Source organism: Amblyomma americanum, chromosome 11 (genome assembly GCF_052857255.1).
Source record: "Amblyomma americanum isolate KBUSLIRL-KWMA chromosome 11, ASM5285725v1, whole genome shotgun sequence".
Lineage (NCBI taxonomy): Eukaryota > Metazoa > Arthropoda > Arachnida > Ixodida > Ixodidae > Amblyomma > Amblyomma americanum.
In genome coordinates, this window is record NC_135507.1 from 24188657 (window position 1) to 24203231 (window position 14575).

The 14575-nt window shown below is 52.1% G+C and overlaps 1 protein-coding gene across 6 annotated transcripts in view; it reads right to left on the bottom strand.

Annotated features, from left to right (window-relative positions):
• Positions 1–506: 506 nt before the first annotated feature.
• Positions 507–14575, bottom strand: part of LOC144109419 (ATP-dependent DNA helicase PIF1-like) — a 36614-nt gene continuing 22545 nt past the window's right edge. For all 6 annotated transcript variants that reach the window (XR_013309586.1, XR_013309588.1, XR_013309590.1 and 3 more), the window contains one exon: positions 507–731. The gene's annotated coding sequence lies outside the window, so the exon portion shown is untranslated. The remainder of the gene's footprint in view (positions 732–14575) is intronic.

Below are 14575 nucleotides of genomic sequence, written 5' to 3' on the forward strand. Positions count from 1 at the left end.
ATTCTTCACCTCCGTTCTTATATAATGTCACACTACTTACTCCACTAGTGGCGGTGTTCCGCGGCCGAACTGTCTTACCTCGGACTGTCAGTGCGACGCGGCGTGCGCGGCCCGTCGTCGACATCTACACGGTTGGAGGCATGCGGCGAGCTGCGATCGGTCTCTGCAACGGCGCGTCGCAGTGAATCGCATTAAATTTTCGCACATGCCGCACAACGCGGCTCTGGAGCAGTGGGAGGTGACGATGGCCAGCGGCACCCTGGAAAACCAGGAGGCGCTAGTCGCCATAGCTAAAGCGTCGGCGGAAGCCACTGGAGTCCTGGGCTGAGGACCCCAGCCACAATCCGCTCCGGTCTCCATTTTACAATTAAATGTTTATTCTCTCTCTCTCTCTCGCATATGCGCCCCGCATTTTGTCAAGAAAATCGCATCTGCGTCGTGAATGGCTGTACAAGCTGCACAAGCAGCAGTTGAAAACTCCAAATTCTGTCACCGACCTTGAGAGAGAGAGAGAGAGAAATAACTTTATTGACCAAGGTATTTGGGACATGTAGGCCCCTGGGTCCCCGCACGACCCCACCGCACTATAGGTTTATGAGTTCGTGGAGTTCCATGACGTCAATGGGCGGCCCAGTCAGCGGCGTTCTTCTTCCTGGCCGGGTCCGTTGAGCGCAGTAGGATCTCCCATTCCTCCTGAGTGGTCAGGAGCTCCGGGCCCCGCGGGGGAGGGTCTGCAGGGCATTCAAGGAGAATGTGGGTAAGAGCAGCGTGGGGGAATCCTGATGGAAGCAAGCGGCTTCCCAGTAACAATACCAGATCCCAGGGATATCCGAATCATAGCCAGAGATCTTAACACCTTGGTACTTGCGAGATGTCCGTCGTGTTGCAATGCTTGCAATGCGCCCGAGACGGCACTTACTCAAAAGCCTCCCCATATTGTCACGAAGTGGTGACTGCAGTCCGGAGAGCAGAAAGGCTGCGAAAGGGTGTCTAAAAACAAAACTCTTTACTTGGGCTGACTTGCGCCCACAATGGACCGAATCACTCGGCGGCGGCGTAGCAACAAGCGTGCTCGGCGGTCGCCGCACAGAATGCCTGCAGCTGTCGGCCGTGCTCAGCTTAAAGCTGATAGCGAAATTTCCAGATAAAGCGTGCAAAGCTACTAGAACATTCTGGAACAACGTAGAATCAGCTCTGCCTGGATGCGATCAATCGAGATAAATCTGGTCACGTCTCGCATCGCAAACAAAGCGATAAAGTGGCGTGGGGGCAGATTGGAAGAATGAGCAAACACTGCAAAGATTCGCAGCAATATGTTCCATCACGAACGGCAGGAATGTGCCGCTCTTTCACGCCGTGCTTTCTTTAGATGTCCTGACACGTTATCCGGCGGATATCTCCTTCGGCTTATATTAAAAGGATTCTAGGTTTCTCGCAGTAAAGTTAATCGACGGTTAATCGGAGGTACAGTGCCGCTCACTACCGCAGCCAGGTTACGCTAAATGCAGCAATTTTGGCGGACGTTACGCCATTTCTATAAATTTAGCATACCGGAGATGTATACTGGTTTTACGTAGGGAAGCTGCGAATGCGCAGTGGCAAATGCGTGGCTGGGAAGGATTACTGTCCGTGCGCAACAGGCATACGTAAAACCGGTACGCGTTTCCGCTAGTAAATCTCCGATATGCTAAAGACGCGGATAAGTTCAGCCTAGTAGCGCCATCTAATGGTTAGGAGGGGAACCATTGTCAACAAAACCGACGTTTCTTTTGTGTTTGACAGGGGCAGAATCGTCCCTCCAGATAAAAAAAAAGGAAATTTTATCACTCATACGTTTTCTTATAGGTGAGGTGAGACGAAGCGTAACTCCGGTGCCCTATTTGTCGCCAATTAACGCGCTGAAAAGGGCAGTAATAACGAATCCTGTCCGAAGCGAGGCGTCCTGCAACGAAGGGCGTCACCATGTTTGTCGTCGCGGGAATGAAACTTCCTTGAATCGACGCAATTTTTTCCCGGCGGCATAAATTTGTCCTGAACCGATCGCGCTTTCCTCTGAGTTTTTCGGCGGATACTGCTCGCTCCCATCGCCGAATGCCCCTCCCTTTTTTTTCATGGCAACTGCGACGCACCGAAGCGGTGGCCTTGTGGTAGAGCATCCGCCTCGCATTCGGGAGGTGCTGGGTTCGATCCCCAGTGCCGCCGGGGACCCACCGGTTTTCTAATGGGTACAAGGTTTCTCCTGGCCTGGTGCTCGGATATGGTGCGTTGGGCGAAAATCTTGGGAAAAGGGTCGTGGACCAACCCGGTATGTTGACGGGCCAGGGATTCGTTCCGCCCTGAACACCTGAAGTCCACCTCGTGCGGTCAAAGCCCACATCTGGCCTTTTTTTTTCCAATCGCGAGTTTTTTTTGTTCTGATGTAGCGCACCGAAACGATGCCGCCTCTTGGTCTAATGACGATCTTGTAGTCACCCGGGGGAGAACGGATGGTTTGCCCACACCATCCGTCCACAAGCCTGCAGTGTGGCTAGATATATATATATATATATATATATATATATATATATATATATATATATATATATATATATATATATATATATATATATATATATATATATATACACACTCCAACTCCCAAATGCTTGCTGCACACTGACATGTCTGCAAGCCGGCACAAGCTGACGACTTTGAGAAGTGCGTAGACATGATTCGTGCGTATACCCACGGGTTGCGTCGCATTAGGAAAACTCTCTCCGCTGCAAGAACTTGTATGATGGAGCTAGGACTAGTCTCAACGTTCTAAAGAGAAAATCGCACCACAGGCGCAGAGGCAAATATCTGGCTATGTTCTCAAGTCGCATCATTATTCTCGTCGTTTCCAATGATTCCGGGCTAGAAACGAAGGTGTGCTCAAGTTGTGCTTTTAAGAACGTTGTCCGCGTTTCCTGCGCAGAAAAAAAAAACTCGTTCACCGTACGTGACGAGCGCGCCTGTTTTAGAGGAAATTACGGCTGCAGCTCTGAAGCCTTCTGGAGTCGGAATAATGTATTTCCTGCACGTTCCGAAAGGGATTAAGCTCCGCAAGGCAGTCGGGATCATACCGGAAAGAAAGCTAGGTGCGTTAAGCTGCTTTTCTCTGTGAACGAAAGGCAGCATTTTAGAATTTAGTTCAGGGCTTATGCTGCCCTCATGGATCCCCGTAAGCAGGGATTCGATCGAGAGCGCGCTCCAGCCGTCTGCACACAGCTGGAAACCGACGGTACCACAGAAGCTCACCCGAGAAGCCTGTTTATTGAAACTGTAAGAAGTATAGCAAGCGTATATATTACCCTCAAAGTGGTACCGAGGATAAAATAGGACGCAAAATTGCTTCTGGCGACGAACGCGTACAATTTCGAGCACTCGCGTGTGTATTCTAATAATGTCACGTTAGTAACGCGTAAAATTTGCGTCCTAGAGAATTTCTTAAGGTGCGGTTGCACCCCGTAATAGAGTAGTGGGTCCAGCTGTAGCTTTGCGCGCGATCAGTGGCGAAGGGAGTACAGCCACTCCGTGAAGACGTATGCGCACAACGCTGCCGGAGCTGTCAGACTGCGCGCACGTTCCTGACGAGGAAGGCAGCGTGCGCAAGATTCCCGTCGAATGCGGTCAACGAACCACTGCAAAGTGGTGGAATTCGCAGTCCAAAAACCCACCGAACGCAGCGTTGCAGGTTCACTCACTTGCGTACGGGTCCCAACGCTCACCGGAAGCGATGGCCTTGTAGCAGAGCATCCGCCTCGCATTCGGGAGGTGCTGGGTTCGATTCCCAGTGCCGCCGGTACCCATCGGTTTTTCTAATGGGCACAAGGTTTCGCCTGGCCTGGTGCTCGGCTCGAACATTTGGGGGCGAAATGCTTGGGAAAAGGGTCCGGTGGACTAGGCCGGTGTGTTGACGGGCCAGTGATTCGTTCCGCCGTGTAACAACGTTCACTTGGGGCCTCTCTTTTTTTTCTTTTCAGTTCAGCTGCGAGGACACTTTTATAATGTAACGCACCGAAGCGGTGGCCTAATTATGGTGGAGCATCCGCCTCGCATTAGGGAGGTGCTGGGTTCGATCCCCAGTGCCGCCGGTATCCACCAGTTTTTCTAATGGGCACAAGGTTTCGCCTGGCTGGTGCTCGGCTCGAACATTTGGGGGCGAAATGCTTGGGAAAAGGGTCGTGGATCAAAGAGTCGGGTTGATCGCCCAGTAATTCATTCCGTCGTCAAACAACCCTAAATGCGCGTTCACACTTCGGCATTCGGCGGCGACAGCGAGCAAAATCCGCAGCCGACGAAATGCTGCGTCGTTCACACATGACGGCCACCGCGTCGCCTGCTCATGGCGTACAGATATGGGAAGAGGTTAATCGACGCTGTCTACCATTACCCGGTTACGCTAAATGCAGCAGTTTTGCCGGGCGTTATACACCAGAGACGTTTAGTATAGCGTACGCAGACATACGCAAAGGCATAGCGTACGCTATAAAATAGCGTGCTTCGTACTGCGCATGCGCTAAACGCTATTCCAAACCGAGGTTTAGCGTACGTGCGCGTTACGTACGCTATTTCTCGAATTTAGCGTTCGTGCTCTTGCGTACGCTGGGAAAAATAGCGTTGTCAAGATGGCGCCGCCCACGTCCCCCGCTTCGGAGAGAATTCGTCAATGTTACTGCGTTTTTAGGCATATTCATTGCTTTAAATGGCACACGTGATATTCGCTTTGCCTCGCCTCGCCAACAGCATAAAGAAAGAGGGATAAACTTGCCCAATTTTCGATTCTGTGTAACGATTCCGCAGCTCTTAACCCTAACAAAACAGAACCGACTGCGGATTGCCTTGATTTGGATTCTTAAGGAAATGTAGTCACAGCCTTGCCAAAAGTAGCCGTTTCGGCGGTTCAGGTGTCCAACGATATATGAGACAGATACTGCGCCAATTCCTTTCCACCAAAAACCAATTATTATTATTATTTATTAGCTGGCCCGTCTAGGCTAGCCACCAAGCCCGTCGCAGCAACGCTGCGTCGCAGTGATCGTAGCACGTGTGTGCTAGGCAGTAGGCCAGTAGGGGTCCGAAAGGATGCTAGTACGCACCATGACGTTATTAAGAACCTCGCTCGGTTCGGTTACCTAAAAAAAGTCGGGCCCTACCTCCACTGTGCAGAGCACGAACCATTTGGCCACGCAACCGGCTATCTGCGTGATGCGACTTGGATAACCTTGGCCATGCCTTGGCTAAATAGAAAAAGCTGTCGATTTTCACAATTTAACACTAGATGGCGCCACTGCAACCAACGATATCGTTGCGTTCAGGTTGGCATACGATGAACCAAATGTGGTCGTGCGACCTCCTCTGTTACCTCCGCAAGCGCTCATACGCTATACTAAAAGTCTCTACCATATCTAGAAATTTAGCATACTGGAGACGTACGTACTAGCGGAGAGGTATACCAGTTTTAAGTGGGGAGGATGCTCATGCGCAGTGGCAAATGCGTGGCTGGGAAGGATTACTGCGTGTGCGCAACAGGCACACACAAGATCGGGAAGACCAGCCTAGTGGCGCCATCTGCTTGCTAGGAGTGGAACCATTGTCAACAAAACCGACACTTCTACTAAACCTAAAAAGGGTAGAATCGTCGCTGTAAATAATAAAAAGAAATTATCACTCATACGTCTTTTAATGTGGGAGACGAGACGAAGCGAAAGACCGGCGCCGCCCCATTTGTCACCAATTAACGCGCTGAGAAGGGCAGTGGGCCTCTTTGATGGGCTCGGGCCACCCGCTGGCTGGCAGCAAGTTCGCCCCTGACACGAAACGACATCATCACATGCATGGTCTGGCGGCCACCGGAACCAGCCTGCAGGGCAACAAGCTCTACACGGATCACGGAGGGAGGGCATATGCTTTCCGTAGCTTCGCGTCAGGCTGCTGCGTCTCGTTGTTACGCGCGCGTACGGCAGAAATGGGCCGCTTGAGATCGAAAACAACGACCTTATGTTACTGAGGGCTGCCGCAGACTGCTGAACAAACAGCTGATCGTGCTCGCACCCGTACACATCGGCGGCGACAACGCTAGCGGGTGCCTTTGGTGCACAGTGTGCTGTGTAAGCTTCGATCTGAAATCCTCAATCGCAATCTAACGTCTTTCAGTCGACACCACCTCGGGAGGGGAAAACTCGATGCCGTGCGTTGCTCATCAGACGACACGCCGTACTCTCGGATTATCGCGTGTTTGTTTACTACGCAGTAAGTATGACTGCAGTATGACCGCAGACGATCGACCCTGCATGGTGATTGACTATATGCGGTGTGGTCATTGCGATTAATACGTTCGTGAACTACGTTCGCTCTGGCAGACCGCAGGCAGCCCGCGGGCTGCCAAAGGCGGATAATCGAAAAGGCCCAACGAATCCAGTTCGAAGCGAGAAGTCCTGCATCGAAGGGTGCCGCCATGTTTGTCGTCGCGGGAATGCAACTTCCTAGAATGGCGCAATTTTTCTCGGCGGCGCATTCTGCTCGCTCTCACCGCCGAATGCCCAAGTGTATAAGCATCCACGCGCCCCTCTTCTTTTTCATGACAACTGTGAGGTACCGAAGCGGTGGCCTTGTGGTAGAGCATCCGCCTCGCATTCGGGAGGTGCTGAGTTCGATCCCCAGTGCCGCCGGGAACTCACCGGTTTTCTAATGGGTACAAGGTTTCTCCAAGCCTGGTGCTCGGACATGGTGCGTTGGGCGAAATTCTTGGGAAAAGGGTCGTGGACCAACCCGGTATGTTGACGGGCCAGGGATTCGTCCCGTTGTGCATCGTCCACTTCCATCTTCGTGCGGTCAAAGCCCACGTCTGGCCTTTTTTTTTCAATCGTGAGACGATGGCCTTGTTGTAGCGCACATCCACTTCACATTAGGCCGGTCTTTCGTCCGCACCGCCGGCCCTGCATTATTTCTGAGCGACGTGTCACATTATACTTCATTTCACCTTCGATGGTGATCGTTTGTAGGTTGCAGTGTCCAGTCCCTAATGCTGATCAGCTGCTACATTTTCTTCGGTCATTCACTCGAATGATTGCCTGACGTAGGCAGCGCGCGATTGACGGCAGTCTGGATGGCGGAGTGTTTCCAAACCATCCGTCCACAAGCCTGCAGTGTGGCTAGATATATATATACTCCAACTCACAAATGCTTGCTGCCCACTGAGATTTCTGCAAGCCGGCACAAGCTGACGACTTTGAGAAGTGCGTATAGACGATTCGTGCTTACCGACGGGTTGCGCCGCATTAGGAAAAGTTTCTCTCCGCTGCAAAAACTTGTATGATATAGCTAGGACTAGTCTCGAAGTTCTAAAGAGAAAATCCTTGCATCTTACGAGGATTAATGAGATCTAACCATCGCATCACAGGCGCAGAGGCAAATCTGGCTATGTCCTCAAGTCGCACCATCATTCTCGCGGTTTCCAATGATTCGGGGCTAGAAACGAAGGTGTGCTCAAGCTGTTCTTTTAAGAACGTTGTCCGCGTTTCCTGCGCAGAAAAAAACTCGTTCACTGTGACGGCCGCGCCTGTTTTGTAGGAGGAAATTACGGCTGGAGCGCTGAAGCCTTCTGGAGTCTGAATAGTGTATTTCCTGCACATTCCGGAAGGGATTAAACCCTGCAAGGCAGTCGGGATCATAATTGGGAAAGAAAGCTAGGTGCGCTAAGCTGCTATTCTCTATGGACGAAGGCAGTCATTTAGAATTAAGAAAATGGCTTGTGCTGCCCTCAGGTATCCCCGTAAGCAGGGATTTGATCGATCGAGCTCGCGAGCCCTCTGCACACCGGTGGTAAACCGACGGTGCCACAGAAGCTCACCCGAGAAGCCTGTTTATTGAAACTGCGTATATATACCCTGAAAGTGGTACGTACCGCGGATAAAATAGAACGCAAAACTGCTTCTCGCGACGAACAGGTGGTGGTTACACGCAGTGACCGAACGCTCCGCGAGTTCTATTAACTGGACGCCCCACTCCAGTTGTAATCAACACGGTGCTGTGCGCGTGTTTTTATTCCTCCAACATGACTAATCACGCGCACAACCTGGACACATTTCTTACTGTGTAAATAGTTTGTGTATATTACTTTTCCCCCTATCCACTCTTCCTGTCCCCTCACCTCTTTCATTTCATTTCTCCATTCTGCCTGCTGCCCTTTATTTCCGCTGCCCCAGCTCAGGTGCTTCAGTATCGATGGCAGATGCCGCGGCTAGCAAAAATCTTTTCCTTCATTTCTATTATTAATTTAATAAAAAAAAAACCACTTACTACTACTACTACGAACGCGTATAATCGAGCACTCGCGTGTGTATTCTAATAATGTCGCGTTAGTAACGCGTAAAATTTGCGCCCTAGAGAATTAGTGAAGGTGCGGTTGCACCCCGTAATAAAGGATCGGGTCCAGCTGTAGCTTTGCGCGCGATCGGTGGCGAAGGGGGTACAGCCACCCCGTGAAGACGCGCACAAGGCTGCCGGAGCTGTCAGACTGCGCGCGCGTTCCTGACGAGGAAGGCAGCGTGCGCAAAATTCACGTCGAATGTGGGCAACGAACCACTCCAAAGAGGTGGAATTCGCAGTCCAAAAACCCACCGAACGCAGCGTTGCACGTTCACTCACTTGCGTACGGGCCCCAACGCTCACCGGAAGCGATGGCCTTGTAGCAGAGCATCCGCCTCGCATTCGGGAGGTGCTGGGTTCGATTCCCAGTGCCGCCGGTACCCATCGGTTTTTCTAATGGGCACAAGGTTTCGCCTGGCCTGGTGCTCGGCTCGAACATTTGGGGGCGAAATGCTTGGGAAAAGGGTCCGGTGGACTAGGCCGGTGTGTTGACGGGCCAGTGATTCGTTCCGCCGTGTAACAACGTTCACTTGGGGCCTCTCTTTTTTTTCTTTTCAGTTCAGCTGCGAGGACACTTTTATAATGTAACGCACCGAAGCGGTCGCTTTTGTGGTGGAGCATCCGCCTCTCATTAGGGAGGAGCTGGGTTCGATCACCAGTGCCGCCGGGTACCCACCTATTTTCTAATGGGTAAAGGTTTTCTCCTGGTCTGATGCTCGGATGACATATTGGGCGAAATGCTTGGGAAAAGGGTCGTGGATGAAAGAGTCGGGTTGATGGCCCAGTAATTCGTTCCGTCGTGAAACAACCCTAAATGCGCGTTCACACTTCGGCATTCGGCGGCGACAGCGAACAAAATCCGCAACCGACGAAATGCTGCGTCGTTCACACATGACGGCCACCACATGGCCTGCCCATGGCGTACACAGATATGGCAAGAGGTTAATCGACGCTGTCTACCATTACCCGGTTACGCTAAATGCAGCAGTTTTGCCGGGCGTTATACACCATTTCTAGAAATTTAGCTACTGGAGACGTACCTACTAGCGGAGAGGTATACCGGTTTTAAGAGGGGAGGCTGCGCATGCGCAGTGGCAAATGCGTGGCTGGGAAGGATTACTGCGTGTGCGCAACAGGCACACGTAAGATCGGTATACATTTTCGCGAAGACCAGCCTAGTGGCGCCATCTGCTTGCTAGGAGTGGAACCATTGTCAACAAAACCGACACTTCTACTAAACCTAGAAAGGGTAGAATCGTCACTCTAAATAATAAAAAGAAATTGTCACTCATACGTTTTTTAATATTGGAGACGAGACGAAGCGAAAGACCGGTGCCCCATTTGTCACCAATTAACGCGCTGAAAAGGGCAGTGGGCCTCTTTGATGGGCTCGGGCCACCCGCTGGCTGCCAGCAAGTTCGCCCCTGACCCGAAACGACATCATGGTCACATGGTCTGGCGGCCACCGGAACCAGCCTGCCGGGCAGCAAGCTCGACACGGAGGGAGGGCATATGATTTCTGTAGCTACGCGCCAGGCTGCTGCGTCTCGTTGTTACGCACGCGTACGGCAGAAATGGGCCGCTTGAGATCGAAAACAACGACCTTGTGTTACTGAGGGCTGCCGCAGACTGCAGAACAAACAGCTGATCGTGCTCGCACCCGTACCCATCGGCGACGACAAAGCTAGCGGGTGCCTTTGGTGCACAGTGTGCTGTGTAAGCTTCGATCTGAAATCTTCAATCGCAATCTAACGTCTTTCAGTCGACACCACCTCGGGAGGGGAAAACTCGATACCGTGCGTTGCTCATCAGACGACACGCCGTACTCTCGGATTATCGCGTGTTTGTTTACTACGCAGTAAGTATGACTGCAGTATGACCGCAGACGATCGACCCTGCATGGTGATTGACTATATGCGGTGTGGTCATTGCGATTACTACGTTCGTGAACTACGTTCGCTCTGGCAGACCGCAGGCAGCCCGCGGGCTGCCAAAGGCGGATAATCGAAAAGGCCCAACGAATCCAGTTCGAAGCGAGAAGTCCTGAATCGAAGGGTGCCGCCATGTTTGTCGTCGCGGGAATGCAACTTCCTAGAATGGCGCAATTTTTCTCAGCGGCGCATTCTGCTCGCTCTCACCGCCGAATGCCCAAGTGTATAAGCATCCACGCGCCCCTCTTCTTTTTCATGACAACTGTGAGGTACCGAAGCGGTGGCCTTGTGGTAGAGCATCCGCCTCGCATTCGGGAGGTGCTGGGTTCGATCCCCAGTGCCGCCGGGTCCCCACCGGTTTTCTAATGGGTACAAGGTTTCTCCTGGCCTGGTGCTCGGACATGGTGCGTTGGGCGAAATTCTTGGGAAAAGGGTCGTGGACCAACCCGGTATGTTGACGGGCCAGGGATTCGTCCCGCTGTGCATCGTCCACTTCCATCTTCCACTTCGTGCGGTCAAAGCCCACGTCTGGCCTTTTTTTTTCCAATCGTGAGATTTTTTTCTTCTGATGTAGCGCACCGAAACGATGGCCTTATTGTAGCGCACAGCCACTTCACATTAGGCCGGTCTTTCGTCCGCCAACGCCGGCCCTGCATTATTTCTGAGCGACGTGTCACATTATACTTCATTTCACCTTCGATAGTGATCGTTTGTAGGTTGCAGTGTTCAGTCCCTAATGCTGATCAGCTGCTACATTTTCTTCGGTCATTCACTCGAATGATTGCCTGACGTAGGCAGCGCGCGATTGACGGCAGTCTGGATGGCTACTTAGAGGCCGATGGCGGAGTGTTTCCAAACCATCCGTCCACAAGCCTGCAGTGTGGCTAGATATATATATACTCCAACTCACAAATGCTTGCTGCCCACTGAGATTTCTGCAAGCCGGCACAAGCTGACGACTTTGAGAAGTGCGTATAGATGATTCGTGCTTACCGACGGGTTGCGCCGCATTAGGAAAAGTTTCTCTCCGCTGCAAAAACTTGTATGATAGAGCTAGGACTAGTCTCGAAGTTCTAAAGAGAAAATCCTTGCATCTCACGAGGATTAATGAGGTCTAACAATCGCACCACAGGCGCAGAGGCAAATCTGGCTATGTCCTCAAGTCGCACCATCATTCTTGCGGTTTCCAATGATTCGGGGCTAGAAACGAAGGTGTGCTCAAGCTGTTCTTTTAAGAACGTTGTCCGCGTTTCCTGCGCGGAAAAAAACTCGTTCACTGTGACGGCCGCGCCTGTTTTGGAGGAGGAAATTACGGCTGCAGCGCTGAAGCCTTCTGGAGTATGAATAGTGTATTTCCTGCACATTCCGGAAGGGATTAAACCCCGCATGGCAGTCGGGATCATAATTGGGAAAGAAAGATAGGTGCGCTAAGCTGCTATTCTCTATGGACGAAGGCAGTCTTTTAGAATTAAGAAAATGGCTTGTGCTGCCCTCGGGTATCCCCGTAAGCAGGGATTTGATCGATCGAGCGCGCGAGCCCTCTGCACACAGCTGGAAACCGACGGTACCACAGAAGCTCACCCGAGAAGCCTGTTTATTGAAACTGTAAGAAGTATAGCAAGCGTATATACCCTCAAAGTGGTACCGAGGACAAAATAGGACGCAAAATTGCTTCTGGCGACGAACGCGTACAATTTCGAGCACTCGCGTGTGTATTCTAATATTGTCACGTTAGTAACGCGTAAAATTTGCGTCCTAGAGAATTTCTGAAGGTGCGGTTGCACCCCGTAATAGAGGAATGGGTCCAGCTGTAGCTTTGCGCGCGATCAGAGGCGAAAGGAGTACAGCCACTCCGTGAAGATGTGCGCGCACAACGCTGCCGAAGCTGTCAGACTGCGCGCGCGTTCCTGACGTGAAAGGCAGCGTGCGCAAAGTTCCCGTCGAATGTGGGCCACGAACGACTCCAAAGTGGTGGAATTCGCAGTCCAAAAACCCACTGAACGCATGCGTTGAGCATTCACGTCCGTACGGGTTCGAATGCTCACCGGAAGCGATGGCCTTGTAGCAGAGCATCCGCCTCGCATTCGGGAGGTGCTGGGTTCGATTCCCAGTGCCGCCGGTACCCATCGGTTTTTCTAATGGGCACAAGGTTTCGCCTGGCCTGGTGCTCGGCTCGAACATTTGGGGGCGAAATGCTTGGGAAAAGGGTCCGGTGGACTAGGCCGGTGTGTTGACGGGCCAGTGATTCGTTCCGCCGTGTAACAACGTTCACTTGGGGCCTCTTTCTTTTTTTTTCTTTTCAGGTCAGCCGCGAGGACACTTTTATGATGTAACGCACCGAAGCGGTGGCTTTTGTGGTGGAGCATCCGCCTCTCATTAGGGAGGAGCTGAGTTCGATCACCAGTGCCGCCGGGTACCCACCTGTTTTCTAATGGGTAAAAGTTTTCTCCTGGCGGTGGGCTCGGGCCACCCGCTGGCTGCCAGCGAGTTCGCCCCTGACACGAAACGACATCATGGTCACATGGTCTGGCGGCCACCGGAACCAGCCTGCAGGGCAGCAAGCGCTACACGGATCACGGAGGGAGGGCATATGCTTTCCGTATCTTCGCGTCAGGCTGCTGCGTCTCGTTGTTACGCACGCGTACGGCAGAAATGGGCCGCTTGAGATCGAAAACAACGACCTTATGTTACTGAGGGCTGCCGCAGACTGCTGAACAAACAGCTGATCGTGCTCGCACCCGTACACTTCGGCGACGACAACGCTAGCGGGTGCCTTCGGTGCACAGTGTGCGGTGTAAGCTTCGATCTGAAATCCTCAATCGCAATCTAACGTCTTTCAGTCGACACGACATCGGGGGGAAAAACTGCCCTTGCGTTGCTCACCAGACGACACGCCGTACTCTCGGATTATCGCGGGTCTGTTTACTACGCAGTAAGTATGACTGCAGTATGACCGCGAACGATCGACCCTGCATGGTGATCGACTATATGCGGTGTGGTCATTGCGATTAATACTACGTTCGTGACATCCTGAGGGCTGTAATAAGAAAAGAAATGGGATGCGTTCCGTTCAACTGCAGACTGTCGGCCGCCGGCGTTTGCTGCCGGCAAGGAATGCACGCATAGTCTCGACAAAATTTAAGCGATCAGCTGATTGAACGTTCATCTAGAACAAGCGGGTGTCCTGTATAAATTTAACAGCGTATCGTATCTTAATGCTACAGGTCTACCGCAGAGGACTGGCACTCGAATGAAAGGCGCTGCAATCCGGCCTTAATTGCGTGTCGGCACCTCACGTACCGCGTGTGCATGCACGATAATGAGTCCGCGGCTGGGAAATTCTTTTTATCTCTTTAATGAGCCAACGTGAAGAGATTTATGCGTACGGTTCTTCAATCTAAGATATTTTAAGCATTTGTGGCAGAAGGCCAGAGCATCAAGCGTACGACAGTTGGCATCGACAGAATTGTTTGGCCTCATATATGCGCGCGCAGAGATGCATCGAGCAGTGTGCTCGTGAAGGCTTTTAATAAAGGACATGTTCCAATCAGTCAAGCGTTTCTCAAACCATATCCGCCTTTGCATTGCGCAGAACGCCATGAAGACCATAAGCTCTGGTATCGCGAACAACTACACCTCGCCAAACACGTTCAACACATGCATATGCGCGCGTCTGAGCGTGTATTCGGAGCTGGAACCTGCGGCCGCTCTCGTGAAAGGCCTCGAACAGCATCGCAATATCAGCCGGGCGCACGATATTAACAGCCGAAATATTTTGTGAATCAGAACTATATGCGATCGTAAAATGAAGCGAGCATGTGTGCATGTGAGCAGGCGGTGAGACGATCAAACTGCTATCACAGACACGTACGCAAAAGAAACAGATAAACAGCGAGAACTATCGCAAAAGGCGCGATTGCAGGCGACACAGACGATATGCACCGTGGTCTAGTCGAAACAAGCGCCTGCATCGCGCACAACACCTCGTGATGAACCGCGGTCCTTCTAGTCTATATAAAAATGGCCGCGCGCGCTTCCAGCTACCATACCACCTTTCCGTCGTCTGCTAGTGGCCCGAGCGCTGCCAGCACAAAATCGTCCTGGCGAGTCTGGCCATACTGGTCTGGCTGCCCGCAGGCAGCCCGAAACCGCCTAGCCAGAGACAAACGAACGCGTTCTGGGCAGCCATCGGAAGTGCGCGGAGCAGCCCGAGAATATAGAGCGCCTGGCTGCGCGCTCTGGCAGCCCGCACG